Here is a 20,691-nt window from a genome sequence, read left to right on the forward strand (position 1 = left end):
CTCCATCATCCTTTTTTGTTCTGCTGGTCAAATTATCATCTGCTCCATCTGGCTTGGAGTTTCTCCACCATATCCTGACTCTAATCTCCACACCCAGCCTGGAGTGATTATCCTGCAATGCAATGAAGGCTCTGTCATCATGTTTTATATTGTCCTTGGCTACATGGGTTTCCTTGCTGCCATTTGCTTCACTGTAGCTTTCCTGGCCAGAAACCTGCCTGGGGCTTTCAATGAAGCCAAGCTGATCACCTTCAGCATGCTGGTCTTCTGCAGTGTCTGGGTCTCCTTCATGCCTGTCTACCTGAGCACAAAAGGAAAGTCCATGGTGGCCATGCAGGTCTTCTCCATCTTGACCTCCAGTGTTGGATTGCTATGCTGCATCTTCTTCCCAAAGTGTTACATTATCATCCTAAGACCAGATCTAAACACTAAGGAACATCTAATGATTAAAGTAGGGAATTGATCGTGAAATGATTTCTCAGGTTCGTAACATTTAATTTTTCATTACGGTTATTATTGGGCTTGTATGTTTTCTTTGCATCTGTTTGAGAATTAAGGTTATTTAAAATCAAAGGAAAAGCAAAGAAAATAAAACTATGAAGACAGTAAAACTATTAAAATGAAAGTCCAATATAATCATCAAACAGTAAAATAAAAAAGCAAACAGGGAAGGGCATGATAACAAAAGTGAATATTCTATATTAACATAAGATATCTGAACAGAAGAGACAGGATTCCCAAAATAGAAGGGAAAAGAGTATTTGCCTAAGATGGAATGAATACCCAAGTGCTACATTATCATTCTGAAGCCAGACCTGAATACGAAGGAGCAGCTTATGATGAGGGCCAAAGATTTTGCTTGAAATAATTAAAGGGCAGGTGGGCGTTCTCTGTGGGCGCGCCTGCCCTATGGAATCAACTGCCAACGGAACTCTGGACTGCCCCCGACCTTCGTTCATTTCGCCGGGACCTAAAAACCTGGCTCTTTGAGCTATCTGGTCTGGACTGAGGGGTTTAATGTTTTTAAATTGTGATTTTAATTTTTGCGGCTAGACTTAATTTAATTTAATTTTAATTTTATATTGTATTGTTTTTAAATTTTGCCTTGTAAACCGCCCTGAGTCCTTTGGGAGTAGGGCGGTATATAAACTGAATAAATAAATAAATAAAATAAATAAATAAAATAGTGTCCCCCATTTTGGTCCAGTAGAATCACAATTGGGCCACTGTGATTTTAGTCTCATCATTATATCTGTCCTGTGCTATTAATCTACCTAAAATGCCACCCACTTATTTTAAACATGATACTTGTGCAATGGGAATCTTGTTGATATGCCAGAAATAATTGTTGGGGGGAGACTCTAAATAATAATTATTATTATTATTATTATTATTATTATTATTATTATTATTATTATTATTATTATTATTATTATTATTATTATGCAATTGGCATCCTTTGCAGTGCTAGATTCAAAATGTCTATTCAGAGAGTGCTGTAAAGCACTATGGAGTGATATATAAGTCTAAGTGCTATTGCTGTTGCTATATAGAAGTTAAACAAGAGACAAATGAAGATACAGCCTCATAGGTTTTCTAGAAAATAATTCCCACAGAATACGTTGATTAAGTGTTCTATTGATGTGGTGTGAGGGAAGGAGGTGAAATTGGAACTCAACATCTGGTCAGAGGTTTGGATAACTCAAACATGTCCATTTTTTCCTTGTGGATACTCCAGAAGTATCTGTGTGGTCTCTGGGAGATGAGGGTGGCTGTGGCCTGATCCAGAAGACCTGTTTTTACCATCTTAAAATGGAAAGTTGCAATGAGTTCCTCTTCACAAATAGAACTCATCCTGCAATCACATTTATTCTCAAATTCAGTAGAAATATCTGTGGTTGGTTGTGTCTTCTTTCTTCATTGTATCGTGGCTGTTTCTTCCTACCGTCCAAGAATTTCTCGGTCTTCTTGGACACTAATAATATGCAGCATTTATGGTTAGTGTTGTGTATTGACCCAAATTCTAATGGCAGTTATAAGTTGTTAGCTGAATATGTTTAAATCAAGTCTCTAACTGTTTTCATGTTAGCTACAAGCCTGCACTTTGAGCAGGAAATGTTGCTTTAAATTCATTGGCTGCCACCTAGTGGCAGTCTGATATAAATAGAAACTAAGTGGCTGTTAGAGCCACTTCTGTGTTACTTCAATAAAGAGATGTTGCTTTAACCTTCGGTCTGATCAATGCCTCATTGAACTTAACATTTAACATTGGTGACGAAGGTGGGATGCTGCTAAAGAAGAGCTGAAGCACTTGAGCCAGAAGTCACTTGGGTGTGACACCAGGCAGAAGAGCCCTGGTAGGGACTAAGTCCCCAGCCTGCCTGCCAGTAAGCCACACTGGAGGCTGCCTGCCAGTAAGCCACACTGGAGGCAGTCTTCCTGAGGGATCCGTCCCCAGGATTCACACAGCAACTCCTTAACAGCAGAAGGCATCTGACCCAGACCTGAGTGTCAGGTATGGCCAAAGTGGGCAAGCTGAACAAATTTAATGTTTCTCACCCTGAACAATGGAGTTCCTATGTCTCCAGGGTGGAGAATTACCTGCAGGCCAACCAGGTGAGAGACAATGGACTGAAGGCTGCAATCCTGCTCTGCATGTATGGGCAGGCAACCTTTGACATCACAGAGGACCTGATAGCTGCAGCCAGCTTAGAATCAGTCACCTACGCTGATCTAAAGAGGAGGCTAAAGAACATTTTGAACCCGGCTGTCCATTATTGCTTGGCAGCATGCATTCGAACAAGAGAACAACAGCCTGGGGAGTCAGCAGCTGAATTCATGGATGCCCTAAGGCAGGCATCCAGACTCTGTGAATTCCAAGATTTAGAGGATCAGCTCAGGGACCAACTCGTATGTGGCCTGAGAAACAGAGACTTACAGCAGAGGCTGTTTGCAAAGGAAGCCTTGACATTACAGGATGCATTAAAAGAGGTGTTGGCAGAAGAGGCCGCTGGTGGAGCAGTGAAGGCTCTATGACCTCTGAAGACTCCCCTCAGCCAGACAGCTGTTCACCATGAAGCCACAAATAGAAAAGACAACCCAGACAAAGATGATGAGATCGACCGGGTGCAGAAGCTACCAAGTGTTGTGATTCAGGGTCAGCCTGTGGGTTCGGCAGTTGGGTCGGACGACTCAGAGGAGGAGGGGGGTGTTGAAGACCTTGCTGAGGGGGTTGAAGATCTTGATGATGATTGCCCTCAGGCAGGCCCCTCCCACTTGGTCACCATGGAGACCCAGCTGTGTGAGCCTGACAGTGTGGATGAAGATGACCCACAGCTGGCCCTGTTCAAGGACGCCCGACGCAGGAGGCAGTCAAGTAGGAGCAAACACAGGAAGGCAATGGGGCTTCTTGGAAGGAGGGAGAGAGAAGCCACGCCCTGAACTCTTTATAAAGGGAATGTGTGGGGAGGGCTGGTTTGCTGAAAGCAACCGCTCGGATAGTGTTTCAAAGCTCCTGTATCTTGGTTCGTGTCTTGTTTGTTTTTGTAGTAATAAATGTGGCAGACGTTATTCCAGCCTCTTGCCGTTTGTAAAGGGGTCATCCCTGCTTTTGTTGCAGGGCCGGTAGCAGGCTGGTACAGAACACCAAGAAGAAGGTAGTGGCTATCTGACAAGGCCAGATGGTAGTGGCCATTCTTCTCTAGCTGTGGAGAACAGCATCAGCGGCTGTGCCGGCTGTGGAGAACAGCATCAGCGATCAGAGTGCAGGTTGCACACTGCAGTGTGTCGAGCCTGTGGCAAACAGGGGCACATCATCATTGTCTGTAAATGTCACCAGAGGGAAGCTCAACCTGAAGACATTCCCAGGAGAGGTAAATGGGCCTCAGGGCAAAACAGGGTCAGATACTGCTCCAGGAGGAGGAACATTTTTAGAACAGGAGTCCATTGCCCTCTCAAAGAAAAGCTAAGACTCAGGGTCAGGCTACAGAGGTTTCCATGTTCAATGGAACTGGACACCGGGTCAGCCCTGTCCATAATCTCCTACAAAACTTTGCAATGTAAAGTCTTCTTATGTCTTATTTTAAGAGACCCAAATCCAAAGATGGGGGAAAAAACCCACCCCAAAGTCCAAAGAAAGAAAACAACTGAACAGTACATCTCTGAGGAACATGAGAATCCTTTTGGTTCTTCTGGAGAATGAATGGGGAAAATGATGATGATATTTCAAGGCAAATTTATTGATTTGGTCAACCCAAGGAATTTCCTTTTTTAAAAAAAAAGTTCTATTGATTTTCTAATTTTACATTTAAATATTTAAAAAGCAACGTGGAGGCTGAGTTAATCGATAATTCAATAACATACAAATATCTTTAGTACAAGTCTCAAACTACTACATTAAGTATTTCCTCTCTTTTCCCCTTAATATTTACTGTCTCATGTTTAAACTAATACAATTCTTATTATATCAATTAAATAAAAATAACTTTCTTATATTTATCAATAATTTTTTAGTTTATACATATCCTGGTTATTTTAACATTCAATCTTTATAGACAATTGGTAAGGACACATTTGGAATACCGCATCCAGTTTTGGTCACCACAATGTAAAAAAGATGTCGAGACTCTAGAAAGAGTACAGAGAAGAGCAACAAAGATGATTAGGGGACTGGAGGCACAAACATATAAGGAACGGTTGCTGGAATTGGGTATGTGTAGTTTAATGAAGAGAAGGGTGACGGGTGACATGATAGCAGTGTTCCAATATCTCAGGGGCTGCCCCAAAGAAGAGGCAGTCAAGCTGTTCTCCAAAGCACCTGAAGGCAGGAAGAAGCAACGGATGGAAACTAGTCAAGGAGAGAAGCAACCTAGAACTACGGAGAAACTTCCTGACAGTTAGAACAATTAACCAGTGGAATTGCTTCCCTCCAAAAGTCATGGCTGCTTCCTCACTGGAGGTTTATAAGAAAAGATTGGACACCCATTTGTCTGGAATGTTATAGGTCTCTTGCTTGAGCAGGGGGATAGACTAGAAGACTTCCAAGGTCTCTTCCAACTCTGTTATTCTGTATTTTATATATGCTACCCAACTCCCTGGATCTCCCAGTTTTTCCTCTGTTGATGTTCAGGAAAAAAAACAACCAGATCCAAAATTTACCTGACTACAAAGTAATTCCTTCAGTTTCGATAGAATTTGATCCTGAAGCCCTGGCTTTTTCTCCAGAGTGCACAGTTTATTTATTTATTTATTTATTGATGGGATTTATATCCCGCCCTATCTCCCGAAGGACTCAGGGCGGCTAACAACAAAACATATAATAAGTACATAAATCAAGATAAAATGAAATTGAGAACATCAGTGCAATAAAAAATTAGAGAATTTAAAAAATGAATTAAAAATACTAAATATAAATTAATTAAAATGCCTGTCAGTCTAGGTCAGCCTGGTGGAACAGGTGTGTTTTGAGGCCGCGGCGAAAGGATTGGAGGTTTTGGGCCATCCGAAGCTCAGGGGGGAGCTGATTCCATAGGGTTGGTGCTCCCACAGAGAAGGCCCTCCCCCTGGGGGTCGCCAGCCGACATTGCCTAGCTGACGGTACCCTGAGGAGGCCTTCTCTGTGTGAGCGTACTGGACGATGGGAATTTGTTCCCAACAGCAGATGGTCCTGCAAGTATCCCGGACCTAAGCCATGTAGGGCTTTAAAGGTAAGTACCAGCACCTTAAATCTCACCCGGAGGGCAACTGGTAGCCAATGCAGCTCACGCAGGAGGGGTGTAATATGGGAGTATCGGGGAGCTCCCATCACAACCCATGCAGCTGCATTCTGCACCAGCTGAAGCCTCCGGGTGGTCTTCAAGGGCAGCCCCATGTAGAGAGCATTACAGTAATCAATACGGGAGGTAACGAGTGCGTGGGTGACTGTACGTAGGGCATCTTGGTCCAAAAAGGGGCGCAATTGGTATATAAGACGAATCTGTGCAAATGCCCCCCTAGCCACGGCTCCAATGTGATCTTCAAAACTGAGTCGTGAATCTAGGAGGACGCCCAGATTGCATGCTCTATCAATGGGAGGTAACATCTCTCCTCCTATAGTCAGAGATGGAACCTCTTGGACTAAACGAGATGACGGTATGTACAGCCACTCAGTCTTGGCCGGGTTGAGTCGAAGCCTGTTTTCTCCCATCCAAATCTGTACCGCTTCCAGACAACGGGACATCACATCAAGGGCATCACTGGGTTGGTTCGGGGTGGAGATGAATAGCTGGGTATCATCAGCATATTGATGATATTTCACCCCGAAGCTACGGATGATCTCTCCCAGCGGCTTCATATAGATGTTGAACAGGAGGGGCGAGAGCACCGAACCCTGAGGCACTCCACAATTAAGAGGCCTAGGGCTTGACCTCTGCCCTCCTGCCAATACCGTCTGCAAACGGTCCGAGAGGTAGGAGGAGAACCACCGCAGAACGGTGCCTCCCACTCCCAGCCCCTCAAGATGACGCAATAAGATACCATGGTCGATGGTATCAAAAGCCGCTGATAGATCTAATAGGACCAGGACAGAGGAATAACCTCTATCTCGGGCCCACCAGAGATCATTCACCAGCGCGACCAATGCCGTCTCCGTGCTGTGCCCTGGTCTGAAACCCGATTGGTACGGATCTAGATATTCAGCTTCCTCCAGGTTCAAAGGGAGCTGTCGTGCCACCACGCTCTCAACGACCTTCGCAAGGAAGCGAAGGTTGGAGACAGGACGGAAGTTGTTTAAAACAGCTGGGTCCAGTGCTGGTTTCTTGAGGAGGGGCCTTACCACCGCCTCTTTCAAGGCAGCAGGGAAGTACCCTTCACTCAGTTTGCCTGTTGCCAAACCTGTTCCCTCTTCCCCAACCTAGCCCAGTTCCTTTTTTCAGATTCCTCTTTCTAGTAAATGATGAAACTAATTTCCTGCAGTGGTCCATAATGTTATTTCTTTCCTTTGTACATCAGATAACATGAACTGGAAGCATCCTGTATCTTTTTAGCTCAATGAGGCCTTGAAGAACTTGGTCCAGTTTAGAGCCTGGGAATGAAAAGATGTTTGGAAATGGGCAGCAGGGAGAGCAATTCCACCAGCAGCCATAGGTTTCCTTAAGTCCAACTTCCACCAAAAGACCTCGCCTCCAATAATTTGGATGGTGGAGCTTCTAAGGGGTTTTAACCCCCACTTCTAGGGCTCTTGCCTGGGGTGAAATGACAAATCAGGGTGGCCACATTTCAAACCAAGAAGGGAATGCCTCTACTCTGGGAACAACCAGACTTCAGTGAGACATGACAGATAACATCATGATCAGGGCATCTTTCTTATACATCAACATGGCATTCAAAAGCCACAGCCAGAACCCACAGCCACCAAAAATCTGGTAACGGGGCTATCAGAATTGAATTGTAATATGTATTTTCTTAAGTACCACATGCAAGGTTACCAATGTGGAATGATCAGGCAAAGATGATATACTACGTTCAATGTTTTTAATTATTTTTTCTGTACTTAATAAAATGTGTAAAAAAAAAAGAATTGAATTGCTAAGATGCTTGCTAACTTCTGTCACTACTCAACTTGCCACAGAAACAGGGAGGAGGAGAAGTTTGGGAAAGAAATGGGATTTTTAAGAAGCCATCTATAGACCGCGAGAACCAAGGTCACAAAAATAGGTGTCTGATAGAGAAGTGGACCTTTCTCATAACAAACCAAAGAAATGTGATTGGCCAGCATGAACACTCAGTGGGCGGGGTGTATGGAAAGCTATTGTTAACTAACCAGATTTTCTTGTGGGAAACTAGAGTTGATAACTAGAATAAGACAACATTCAAGTAGTGGACCAGAGAGAGATGGGCGATTCTCTGTCCCTCACTGTCAGGATGAATCTACCTATTACCTCAACTCCCCCCCTCACTCACTGGGAGCTCTCCCTTCTAGAACAGGATGTACATATAAACATAACCCCCCCATCCAGATATGAAACAGAATCCCTCAACAATCAACCATGATAAACCAGGAACACAGGGATTCCCAACTGCATCTTCAAAGCACCTGGAAGGCTTAGGAAGGGAATTTAATTTAATTTAATTTAATTTAACATTTATATACCGCCCTTCTCCCTGAGGACTCAGGGCGGTTCACAGGGCAGAATAAAATAGCAAATACAAACATTAAAAAAGATTAAACAATTGCCCTAGTTAAAAACAATGGAAATACAGTGCTAAAAACCCCAAGAAAAATTAAAAGACCAAAGATAAAACAACCCCAGCAATCCCCATCAGGCTAGGCCAGCTTGTACAAACAGAAATGTCTTAAGATCGCGACGAAAGGAGCGAAGATCGGGCGCCATCCGGAGCTCTACCGGTAGCTGATTCCACAGCTCCGGAGCGCCCACAGAGAAGGATCTCCCCCTGGGGGCCACCAATCGACATTCTCTGATCGGTGGCACCCTGAGGAGGCCCTCTCTGTGGGAACGCACAGGGCGCAGGGAGCTTGATGCCGGCAGCAGATGTTCCCTGAGGTACTCCGGCCCCATGCCATGGAGTGCTTTGAACACCGTTACCAGTACCTTGAATCTCACCCGGAAGACAACTGGCAACCAATGCAGCTCACGGAGCAGAGGTGTAACGTGGGAGTATCGGGAGACTCCCAACACCACTCTCGCGGCTGCATTCTGTACCAGTTGGAGCTTCCGGGTGGTCCTCAAGGGCAGCCCCATGTAGAGAAGGTCAGACACATCCGCAAAGATGGGAATATCAAAGGAATGTGAAGAGCATCTACCCAACAAGCAGAAGAGCATCTACCCAACAAGTTGCCCCAAATCATATTCTGGATTGATGTAGCAAGAAATCGGGTCTCACCATTGACCATGCTGTGGACATTGCTACCATCTTAGCTGTAGACCTCACAGCCCACTTCAAAATATAAAGGTTCTCGGGATCTTACAAGGGTGAGTGTAAAGGAAAAAAAAAACATCTATCCACCCAATACTTATTCCATATTTACCCAATGATAGAGTTGTCTGACTGTCCTTTATGGAGATTCTCAGTCATCCAGGTCATAGTTTGACCAAAGGTGATTTTTCAAGAGGCAACTGGACTTTCCTGTTTTTCTCTGAAGACATTTCACTTCTCTCAGAGCTGAAGAAGCTTCTTGGGTGAGAAGCAAAACGTCTTCAAAGAAAAACAAAACAGTCCAGTTGCCTCTTTAAAAAGCATCTTTGAGGTTGTCTGTCAATTTCCTGTCCCTTAGTCTGAAATATCAGCCCAAAATTCATATTTCTAGAACAGAGGGGAAATGAAATTTCTCTTTTGCATGAGCAACATTAAAATCACTTCCAATTTGGGATTAATATATGGAGATTTAATGGAAAAGTAAATAGGAGTCCTTGGAGTCCTAGTGGATGATCACTTGACTATGAGCCAGTAGTGTGCAGCAGCAGCCAAAACAGCTAATACAATCCTAGGTTATATAAACAGAGGCATAGAATCAAGATTACGCAAAGCATTACTCCCACTTTATAAAAACCTAGTAAGACCACACCGGGAATGCTGCAGCCAATTTTGGTCACCATATCACAAAAAAGATGTTGAGACCTTGGAAAAAATTCAGAGAAGAGCAACTAAGATGATCCAAGGCCTGGAGACTAAAATATACAAAGAACAGCTGCAGGACTTGGGTTTGACTAGTCTAAAGAAAAGAAGAAAGAGGGGAGACATGATAGCAGTATTCCAGTACTTGAGGGGCTGCCACAAAGAAGAGGGAGTCACGTTATTCACCAAAGGACCAAGGCAGGACAAGAAACAATGGTTGGAAATTAAGAGAGAGAAGACAATCAACCAGTGGAACAGCTCTAGTTCTAGTCTATTCTAAATCACAAATAGCCCCTTGTCTTAACATTAGGAAGGGTTCAAGGTTACAGATTTCTTGGAATCTGTAATTCCTGGAATTAGAAGACAGGCAGCACTAGAGTTAAGTGTTATCAACCTAGAATGGCACCAAATTCTATACTTCTGGGTGACCTTCCACAGGAGTCTCTGGAGACAAGAGACTACATTGAAGGACAACACCCAGTTTTCTGGGTGTCAAACTATCTTCCTTCAGCATCACTTTCTAGATATGTCCTGAAAGGAGGGACCACAACCATACAGAGAGCGGTAATGACAGCCGAAATTATAAGAAACTCTTTTCCCATTATTTAGGACACTGCTTATAAGTGCTCATATGTGCTTAGACTTCCAAGCATTATTAGCGACCCCGCACACCCACTTCACGGTCTGTTTCTGTTGCCCCCATCTAGGATGACTTTTTGAAGTATTTCTAGAAGGACTACAAGGTGCTGTAAAAAGCTTGGTTCCCTACGCCATCCGTCTGGGAATCTCACAAGATTCATTTTTCTTGCCATGTTTATATATACATCCGAACAAGACTGTGTCGTTTCTCTCTCTCTCTCTCTCTCTCTCTCTCTCTCTCTCTCTCTCTCTCTCTCTCTCTCTCTCTCTCTCTCTCTCTCTCTCTGTGTGTGTGTGTGTGTATGCATAATTTATTTTATTTATTTTTTCTTTTATTTATGCAGTGTATATTGGAGGTGGTTATCCTTTGAGAGCTGTATGCAATGAAATCTCATTTTAATGTATACTCTTAGTGTACATTTAAAGTGACAATGAAGTTATTATTCTATTCTATTCTATTCTATCTAAGAAAATAAAATTCAATGGTGAAAAAAGTAAGGTTCTACATTTAGGCAGGAAAAATCAAATGCAAAGGTATAGTATAGGTGGTACTTTGCTCAATAGTAGCAACTGTGAGAGCGATCTCGGAGTCCTAGTAGACAATAACTTCAATATGAGCCAGCAGTGTGCTGCACCTGCCAAAAAATCCAACACAGTACTAGGCTACATTAACAGAGGGATAGAATCAAGATCACGTGAAGTACTAATACCAGTTTACAATGCTTTGGTAAGGCCACACCTGGAATACTGCATCCAGTTTTGGTCACCACGATGTAAAAAAGATGTTGAGACTCTAGAAAGGGTACAGAGAAGAGCAACAAAGATGATTGGGGGACTGGAGGCTAAAAAATATAGGGAACGGTTGCTGGAATTGGGTATGTGTAGTTTAACGAAGAGAAGGGTGAGGGGTGACATGATAGCAGTGTTCCAATATCTCAGGGGCTACCACAAAGAAGAGGGAGTCAAGCTATTCTCCAAAGCACCTGATGGCATGACAAGAAGCAATGGATGGAAACTAGTCAAGGAGAGAAGCAACCTAGAACTAAGGAGAAACTTCCTGACAGTTAACCAGTGGAACAACCTGCCTCCAGAAGTGGTGAATGCTCCAACACTGGAAGTTTTTAAGAGGAGACTGGACAGCCATTTGCCTGAAATGGTATAGAGTTTCCTGCCTGAGCAGGGGGTTTGACTAGATGACCTCCAAGGTCACTTCCAACTTGTTGTTGTTGTTGTTGTTGTTGTTATTCTATTCTATTCTATTCTATTCTATTCTATTCTATTCTATTCTATTCTATTCTATTCTATTCTATTCTATTCTATTCTATTCTATTCTATTCTATTCTATTCTATTCTATTCTATTCTATTCTAACCACCTCAGACCAATGCCCTCTAGGGTGTATCTGTGATTTTTCATTAACATGCTTTTTTCCAACTTCTCCTCCACACATGGAGGACCAGACGTAGTTCAGAGTCCTCAGAGAAGTTGCTTCTTACAGTAATTATTAAATCCTGGTCTTTGAGGTGTCTCTTGATAGTTCTCCAGAGATTGCCTTTGATGTAAACATCAAACTGAAACAACATGCAAGGGATCTTGCATCAGGAAAGAATCAATGTCTCAGGTCACATTCTGTGTGGTGCAAATACCTTTCTCTCCTTTCCAGGAGAAGTTCTTTTATCTCTCTCTCAATCAAGAAAGTCACTCTCAGTTTCATCTTTTGAACGTGCTTTGAATTTGTTGAACTCTTGTTCTCGTTTAGAAACAGGAAGGGGGTTGATTCAGCCCTATGAATTATGGACCTTCTTCTGCTTCTGCTGCTGCTGATGTTTCAGCCAGTCTTTGGCAAGCTGAGAAAGAAATGCCTGCTGAATTTGGAGCAGCAGGATGGAAAAAAACAATGGAACTATTACAGGCCAGGAGACCATCTCATTAGTATAGTCTCCTCTGCCACAATAACATCCCCTATAACAGTATCTTTCAACGCAGCTCCTTATAATCAATCTCTCTAGTAAGTCATTCAACGTGATGGAGTTGCATTTCCTCCATTTGCGGTCCTAACACTCTTCTTTCAGTTACTGCTGTATTGTCTAATTTCTTGAATCATTTGGATTTCCATGGCTTCTTTTAATATTTTATTTTAAGGGACCCCAATCCAAGGATGGAAGAACCTCCTCACCCCAAGTCCAAATTATTTTCCCATCTCTGTACAATCCTGAGTTAATCATAACTGCTTATAAGCACTAAATGCATAGAGCTCAAAGAATTGTTAGAGACCCCGCACACCCACTTCACAGTCTGTTTCTGTTACTCCCCTCTGGGAGGAGGTTTTGAAGTATTTATAATAGAACTACTAGATACTGTAACAGCTTTGTTCCCTATGCCATCTGTCTGCTCAGAAGATTCATTTTTCTTGCCATGTATATGTTTGCTTCTATAATCATCACCACCACCACCACCACCACCATCATCATCATCTGGAGGCAGGTTGTTCCACTGATTACTTGTTCTAACTGTTTCTCCTTAATTCTAGGTTGCTTTTCTCTTTGGTTAGTCTCCATCAGTTGTTTCTTGTCCTGCCTTCAGGTGCTTCAGAGAATAGCTTGACTCCCTCTTCTTTGTGGCAGTCCCTGAGATATTGGAACAATGCTATCATTTCCCTTCTTGTACTTCTCTTCATTAAACTAGACATACCCAATTCCAGCAAAACGTTTCTTATATGTTTTAGCCTCCAGTCCCCTAATCATCTTTGTTGCTCTTCTCTGTACTCTTTCTAGACTCTCAACATCATTTTTACATTGTGGTGACCAAAACTGGATGCAGTATTTCAGGTGTGGCCATACCAAGGCATTGTAATGTGGTATTAATACTTCATGTGATCTTGATTCTACCCCTCTGTTAATGCAACCTAGCACTGTGTTGGCTTTTTTGGCAGCTGTAGCACACTGCTGGCTCATATTTAAGTGATTGTCCACTAGGACTGCAAGATCTCTCTCACAGTAACTACTATTGAGCAAGGTACCACTTATACTATACCTGTACATTTGTTTTTTCCTGCCTAAATGTAGAACCTTACTTTTTTCACCATTGAATTTCATTTTGTTAGATAGTGCCCAGTGTTCGAGTCTGTCCAGATCCTCCTGTATCTTAAGCCTATCTTCTGGAGTATTAGCTATTCCTGCCAGCTTGGTGTTGTCTGCAAATTTGATGAGTTCCCCATCTATCCCATCATTCAAATTGTTGATGAAGATATTGAGAGCACTGGGCCCAGAACAGAGCCCTGGGGCACTCCACTACAGACTTCCTTCCATGTATATGCAGTTCCATTGAGGACCAAACACTGAGCACGGCCTTTCAGCCAGCTACAAATCCATCTGGTGGTGATGCTGTCTAACCCACATTATTTTATCTTATCAAGTAGTAGGTTGTGTTCTACTTTATCAAATGCCTTACTGAAGTCCAAGTAAATTATATCCACAGCATTCCTCTGGTCCACTAATTTTGTCACTTGGTCAAAGAATGCAATAAGATTTGTCTGGCATGATCTGTTTTTGACAAACCCATATTGGCTTTTAGTAATGACTTTGTTTGCATCTAGTTGTTCTCTGATTCATTGTTTGATTATCTTTTCCAGAATCTTCCCAGGTATTGAGATCAGGCTGATAAGTCTGTAATTTCCTGGATCTATTTTTCCCCCTTTTTTGAAGATGGGAACTACATCAGCTCTCTTCCAGTCCTCTGGTAGTTCCCCAGTGCTCCAGGATCTTTGAAAAATATACTTCAGTGGTTCTGAGATTACATCTGATGATAACTTTATTGTCACTTTGAATGTACACCAATCGGCAAACTTCAAAATGAAATTTCATTGCATACAGCTCTCAAAGGGTCACCACCTCCGATATATACTCGTGGCCCGCTCAAATTTCACATTGTCCATTTTAGTCTCTAGGGAGTGAACGATGGCAAACAGATGGAAATGGGGCTTCATGTGGATTAGCCCTCAAGTTAGCTTGTATTCTGACAACCTCGCCTTCTTTCCTTTTTCTGATCCTGACTCTTCCATCCTTTCCTTAAAGAGGCCTTGCTTCTTTTTACCCCTGGAGCATGCTGCTGACTCCACCAACTCCTCCAAAAGCCTCTCTCTCTTCCTCTGGGCCTGCCAACAGCCTCATCCAGTTCCTTTGCTCCATAAGCTCCAGGTCCTCTCCTCCTCTGCCTCCTCTGGAAACAGCCCTTATTTGCAATACAATCCATCACTAGGCCAGCAGTCAGATCTTGCTGCTGGTAGAACAAATTCAAACAGCGCCAACGACTTTTAATGGTCTCACCAACAGTTCGAAAAAAACTAGAAACTCGTCATGCCAGCAAAGATTGTCGGTCGTATGTCGTATGTTACCTTAGTTCCACCATGTTGCTCAAACACATTAAAATCTTCCTATTCATGTGGCCTATAGCCCTTACTATCCCTCCCAAAACTATTCACCTTCAAGAGCCAATGCAGCCGCAGCTATTCCAGGCACCGCCATCTGCCAATTCCTTGTGAACCTTGGGGTGTAATCCATCTGGTCCTGGTGATTTGAACTCGTCTAGACTGAACAGGTGCTCACTTACCATTTTCTTGCCTATCTTAACTTGTGTTTTTAATCTGTTTTTTATGGCACTGTTTTTGATAGGTTGGTCTGTTTTTTTCCCTTTGCATAAAGACAGATAAAAAAAATGAGTTAAATAGTTCTGCTTTCTTGTCACCTTCTTGCCACTTTCCCCCACTAATGGACCAATCATTTCCTTAATTTTTTTTCTTTTTTTTACATGTTAAAATAAGCTTTGTTTGTTATTCTTGACTTTGGTCGCAAGCCTTAGTTCATTTTGAGCCTTAGCTTTCCTCACCTCATCTTTGCAGGCACGGGCTATTTGCTGATATTCTGCCTTAGTTATGTCTCCCTCTTTCCACTTTTTATACTTGTCCTTTTTATCTTTCAGTTTATCAGAGAGTTCTTTATGTAGCCATGCTGGTTTCTTTTGAGAGTTGTTACTTTTCTTTTTTGTTGTTATTGTGTTAGACTGGGCTTTTATTATCTCACATTTCAAAATTTTCCAAGCTTCTTGAGTTGTTTTCCCCTTTAGAATTCTCATCCATGGAATCCTTCCCAAACTCCCTCTAAGATAATAATAATAATAATAATAATAATAATAATAATAATAATAATAATAATAATAATAATAATAAGAATAAGAATAAGAAGAAGAAGAAGAAGAAGAAGAAGAAGAAGAAGAAGAAGAAGAAGAAGAAGAAGAAGAAGAAAAAGAAGAAGAAGAAGAAGAAGAAGAAGAAGTTGGAAGGGACCTTGGAGGTCATCTAGTCCAACCCCCTGCTAAGGCAGGAAACCCTATACCATTTCAGACAAATGGCTGTCCAGTCTCTTCTTAAAAACTTCCAGTGTTGGAGCATTCACCAATTCTGGAGGCAGGTTGTTCCACTGGTTAGTTGTTCTAACTGTCCGGAAGTTTCTCCTTAGTTCTAGGTTGCTTCTCTCCTTGACTAGTTTCCATCCGTTGCTTCTTGTCCTGCTTTCAGGTGCTTTGGAGAATAGCTTGGCTCCCTCTTCTTTGTGGCAGCCCCTGAGATATTGGAACACTGCTATCATGTACCCCCTCACCCTTCTCTTCATTAAACTACACATACCCAATTCCAGCAACCGTTCCCTATATGTTTTAGCCTCCAGTCCCCCTATTGAAATTAGCTCTCTTAAAGTCTAAGACTCCAGTTTGACTTGTTCTATTGCTTGTGCTTCCAGAATGTTGAATTTCAATATTGCATGATCACTTCCCCCCAAGGTTTCCGTGGCTTCAACACCTTCTATCATTTCATCTCTGTTAGTGAGAATTAGATCCAATATGGCTAATTCCTTAGTTCCCTTCTCTACTTTTTGGGAGACAAAGTTGTCTGCTAGTTTGTCAGGAATCTGTTTGATCTTCCACTTGGTGCAGAGTTTGTCTCCCAGTTGATGTCAGGGTAATTAAAGTCCCCCCCCCCCCGTTACTATTGTTATGTGCTTCCTACATACCTTAGTTTACTGACTGGCAAAAAGTTCATTATTTCCTGTTTGGTTGGGCGGCCTATAGTATACACCTATGGCAATGTCATTTTTCCCCCTTTTATATTAGTTTATCTACTGAACCATCAAGAATCCTACGCTTCATTTTTGCCATTCAACAAATCAACAAAAATTCTCAGCTTTTGTACAATCTCACACTTGGCTACAATATCCATGACAATTATATGAACACACTTGGCACTTCAGATGCCTTGCTGGACATGCTCTCAACTGGAGAAGCCAATGTTCCCAACTATAGCTGTGGAAAGAAGGACAATCTTTTGACTTTTCTTGATGGAGCTCTTGATGACATATCCATTCAGATGTCAACATTAGTGGGCACCTACAAAGTCCCACAGGTTTGTATGTGTGTTTTCTGGTAAAGTGAGCAGGGTGGTGGTAGGTGGGTAATAGAGTCAATTATATATTTTCTATGGAATTCATGAGCTGCTTTTCACCATGGCCAATGTGATCCCATGGCTAAGGATTGGAATCCACAGTGGGGAGGAGGCCTAAAACATTTAATCAAACAAGACTTGAGAAGCTGGACACAATGTTAAACATAGAACATTTAAGCAAGTCTCTAAAATGACCTGATTTATCAGAAAGTTTTGATTCTAGAAAAATATTTAGAGAAAGTTTAGCATTTTTTTTTAAAAAAGGTGGAAAGGAAAAAAAAAGAGTACTTTTCCCAGCAAGGTTGAAGAATTTGAAAGTACATAGTTAACTTTGTTAGTAAAAATGGTGATAGTTTACAAAGATTATTATGTTCAAACAGAAATACATACTATTCCCAGAGCAAGGAAGATAAAACAGGAACGGTTAAATTGATCATCCAATTCAAAGAGGAGAAAACATTTCAGTATGTTTTTCATTTGGATACCACTTCTGGATTTCTTGCTTGTGGTAAAAAAAATGAAACATTGATTTTGTCAATTAGATTTGTCACTATAGAAATGGATAATTATATATTAATGTGTAAAAACAAAAAGCTGAAGTTGGAGTGTTTTTAACTTGTACTGTGTTCAAAAGAATCAGAAGTCAATATTGTTAAGGAATTTGTTGTGCAGAGGATCTCCTTGTGCTACCAAAGAGTTGCACAGACAAGGAAGGGTACTGAGAGCAGTAAGAGTCACACACAGGAGTACACTGAGTTGTAAAAGAAAAAAGTAGTTTACTTTTTAGGTGGTGTAAGAACAAAAATGCACAGTCAAAAATAAACAGTCCAGGTCATAAACAATAGCAATAGTCCAAGGAGCAATAAACAGTCCAAGTAGCAATCCAAAATACAAAGTCTTCTTACTGGTCCAGAGGTCAATACACAGTTCAGGTAACAGAGCAAAAACAGCAATAGTAGAGATCAGTGAATTCAGAGAGAGAGAAGCTACGTTACTAGCTCCCTCTTATGGCCATGAGAACACTTACAAACCAATTGGCCAATTAACTTCTTAAAGACATAGCATTATGGTTAATATATTTTCAACCCAACATTGTAGGCTAACACCATATGCCTAACAAATATGTTTATTTTCCATTTTTCCTTTGTACCCCACAGCTTCTCTTCCCCTCTCCTTTTCCCTCCCTTAATTTCCTATTTCTATTTTTCTTTGCATGTGATATATTAAATAAAAATTACAATTGCAAGGTAAACAATAAAAATGAACTGATTTGCATTTGCAGTGCTCTAGAGATTAAGACATATACATCTATTATCGGAATGTCAATTTCATAAGAAAAGGGAGAAGTCACTATCTTAGTCCCCAGATTAAATATAGGATTAAATTCATTCTTCTTAATTTTGTATTTCTTAACTTGATATGGTCTAATGGATAATAACAATAAACTAGTCTAATATGTTCATGAGAGCCACACTGGATATGTTAAAAGCTTACATTTTGGACTTCCTCTGACTTAAATATAATACACCAATCTTTGCTGCTTTTTCAGGTCAGTTATGGAATTGTTTCAGAGGCTCTGTGTGATAAAAGTCAAATCCCCTTTTTCCATCAGATGTTCCCACAAAATGGGTTCCAGTATCCAGGAATTCTCCAACTACTCCTCCATTTCAGATGGACTTTGATTGGTCTCTTTCCACCAGACACAGAGGAGGGAGAGAATTTCATGAGAACTTTCACTCCTATGCTTGTCAGAAATGGAATTTGTGCTGTTATCTCACAACAGTTCTCAATGACAAGAATGACAGAACCTCTCAGAAATGCCATCTCAAAGTGGAAACAAGTCAATGTCTTTGTTCACTTCATAGAATTTGTTTCCCTTTTGGATAGAATTCGCTATATCCATTTAACACTTGAAGGTTTGCCAGGACCCACTGAAGGGAAAGTCTGGATCACCACAATCGTGGAGAAATTGAAAATACCAAGGCACACACTTTTCAAATATATACATAGTATTTGGAACTTTGCTTTTCAGGAAAAACAATGGCCAAAGGATGAAGCCTTTCAGCCCAATCTTTTTAGGGATTCCAAATTCGAAGAGCATTCTTTTCATTGTTCTTTTTCAAAGCACGTTCTTTCTGTCAAGGGCCGGAGACGATGCACCCAGATAGCACCACTGGATATGCAGGAGAAGAGGAACAGTATTCAGATCCAAAATGATCACCGTTTTTACAGTGTTGTTAAGACTCTGGCCCATATCTTAAATGCTGCATATTCCTCAACATCTAGGAGGGCAAAAAAGGAGGAGATAGAAAGATTGGAAGCTCCAAGGCTACAACCATGGCAGGTATGGGGTCCTGATAAGGATCCATCAAACCTATTCCTACTAAGAAAAAAAATCCAATGCTGATGTAGAACTTCGTTGTTCTACAAAAGACCAACAGTTTTGGCCAAGATGCAGCCAGATTTAGTACTTATGGGTTTGCAATTAGCATTATAGAATTTTATATTCATAAATTTCAGGCGAACCTGGAATCCTTTACTCCAGAGATGTCAAACTCCCTTTGTTATGTGATGTCGCGCAACATATCAGGATGGTTTTGCCATTGCCGGCAATGGGGTGGGCACAGCTTCTGCATGACACATCCAGCCCATGGGCCAGCAGTTTGACACCCCTGCTTTAGCCCAACTCTTCCTCACTGCAGAAATCCAATTAAAACTTTTCAGACTAAAGGCTGTTCGGTCTTTGCATTTAGCCATGGTGGCACAGTGGTAGAATGCAGTATCAAAGGCTAACTCACTGTTCACTGCCAGGTGTTCAATCCTGACCAATTCAAGGTTGACTCAGCCTTCCACCCTTCTAAAGTTGGTAAAATGGGAGCTCACATTGTTGGGGACAATGTGCTGACTCTTAGCCACTTAGAGAGGGCTGCAAAAGCCCTGTGGGGTGGTACATAAGTCTAGGTGCTACTGCTATTTAGGCAAATAATGAAGGGAAACTGAACTTCTCCTGTTCACTGGCTCACCTTTAAAATTGCTTTCCCTTTTGATACGTTTCAAGTTTCCTTCAAAATTCCTGGATGTTTCAATTCTAGTTCCATCCCTTTCTGGAGAAGAATGAGTTTTGCAATCTTTCCTGGGAGAAGCTGTACTTGGACCAAAGTGGAAACGTAGCAGCAAATCTGAATATCATAAGTTGGTTGCTTTTCCTCAAGGAGGACGCCATCAAAGAGCAACTGGGGAGTTTTGAAAGACAGAGGCTTATTATCAACCAAGATGCTCTTTCACGGCTAAAGTTGCTCAACAAGGTGGCTGGAAATATTGGCAACTTTTCTCTGTCTATATGGTTGGTGTTAGCATCCCCTGAAAGATCAGGCTCAGATATTGTGAAAGAGCCCAGATCTGATCAGAGTTATTCATGCCTCTGTTTCACCCCACTGGGATAGAGTAATAGGCCTCCTGTTGCTATGGAGGTGATCCAAGGTGTTCAGTTAAAATGGAATCAGAATCACTTCTCTGATGTGAGTCAATGCCTTAATCTAGAAAAATGAAGGATTGAAAATGACTTTGACCCCACCCCCTAAAAAACTCCTTCTTGACACTTGAAATAATGAGGGTCAGTTTGTAATGAAATCCTGGTCTTTGGCTTGTAAGCCATCAAAAAATCCATTGAATGCAACTTTTAATCTTGATTGTCAGTTGCCTTTTCAAACAAAGAACTCTCTAAATTTAAGTAAAAAAGAAATGTGGATCTGTCTTTCCATGTCATCTTATAATAATAAGAATACATTTGGAAGGGACCTTGGAGGTCATCTAGTCCAACCCCTTGCTCAGGCAGGAAACTCTATACCATTTCGGACAAATGGCTGTCCAGTCTCTTCTTAAAAACGTCCAGTGTTGGAGTATTCACAGCTTCTGGAGGCAGGTTGTTTCACTGGTTAATTGTTCTAACTG

The sequence above is a fragment of the Vipera ursinii genome, assembly GCF_947247035.1.
Source record: "Vipera ursinii genome assembly, chromosome: 2".
Taxonomy (NCBI): Eukaryota; Metazoa; Chordata; class Lepidosauria; order Squamata; family Viperidae; genus Vipera; species Vipera ursinii.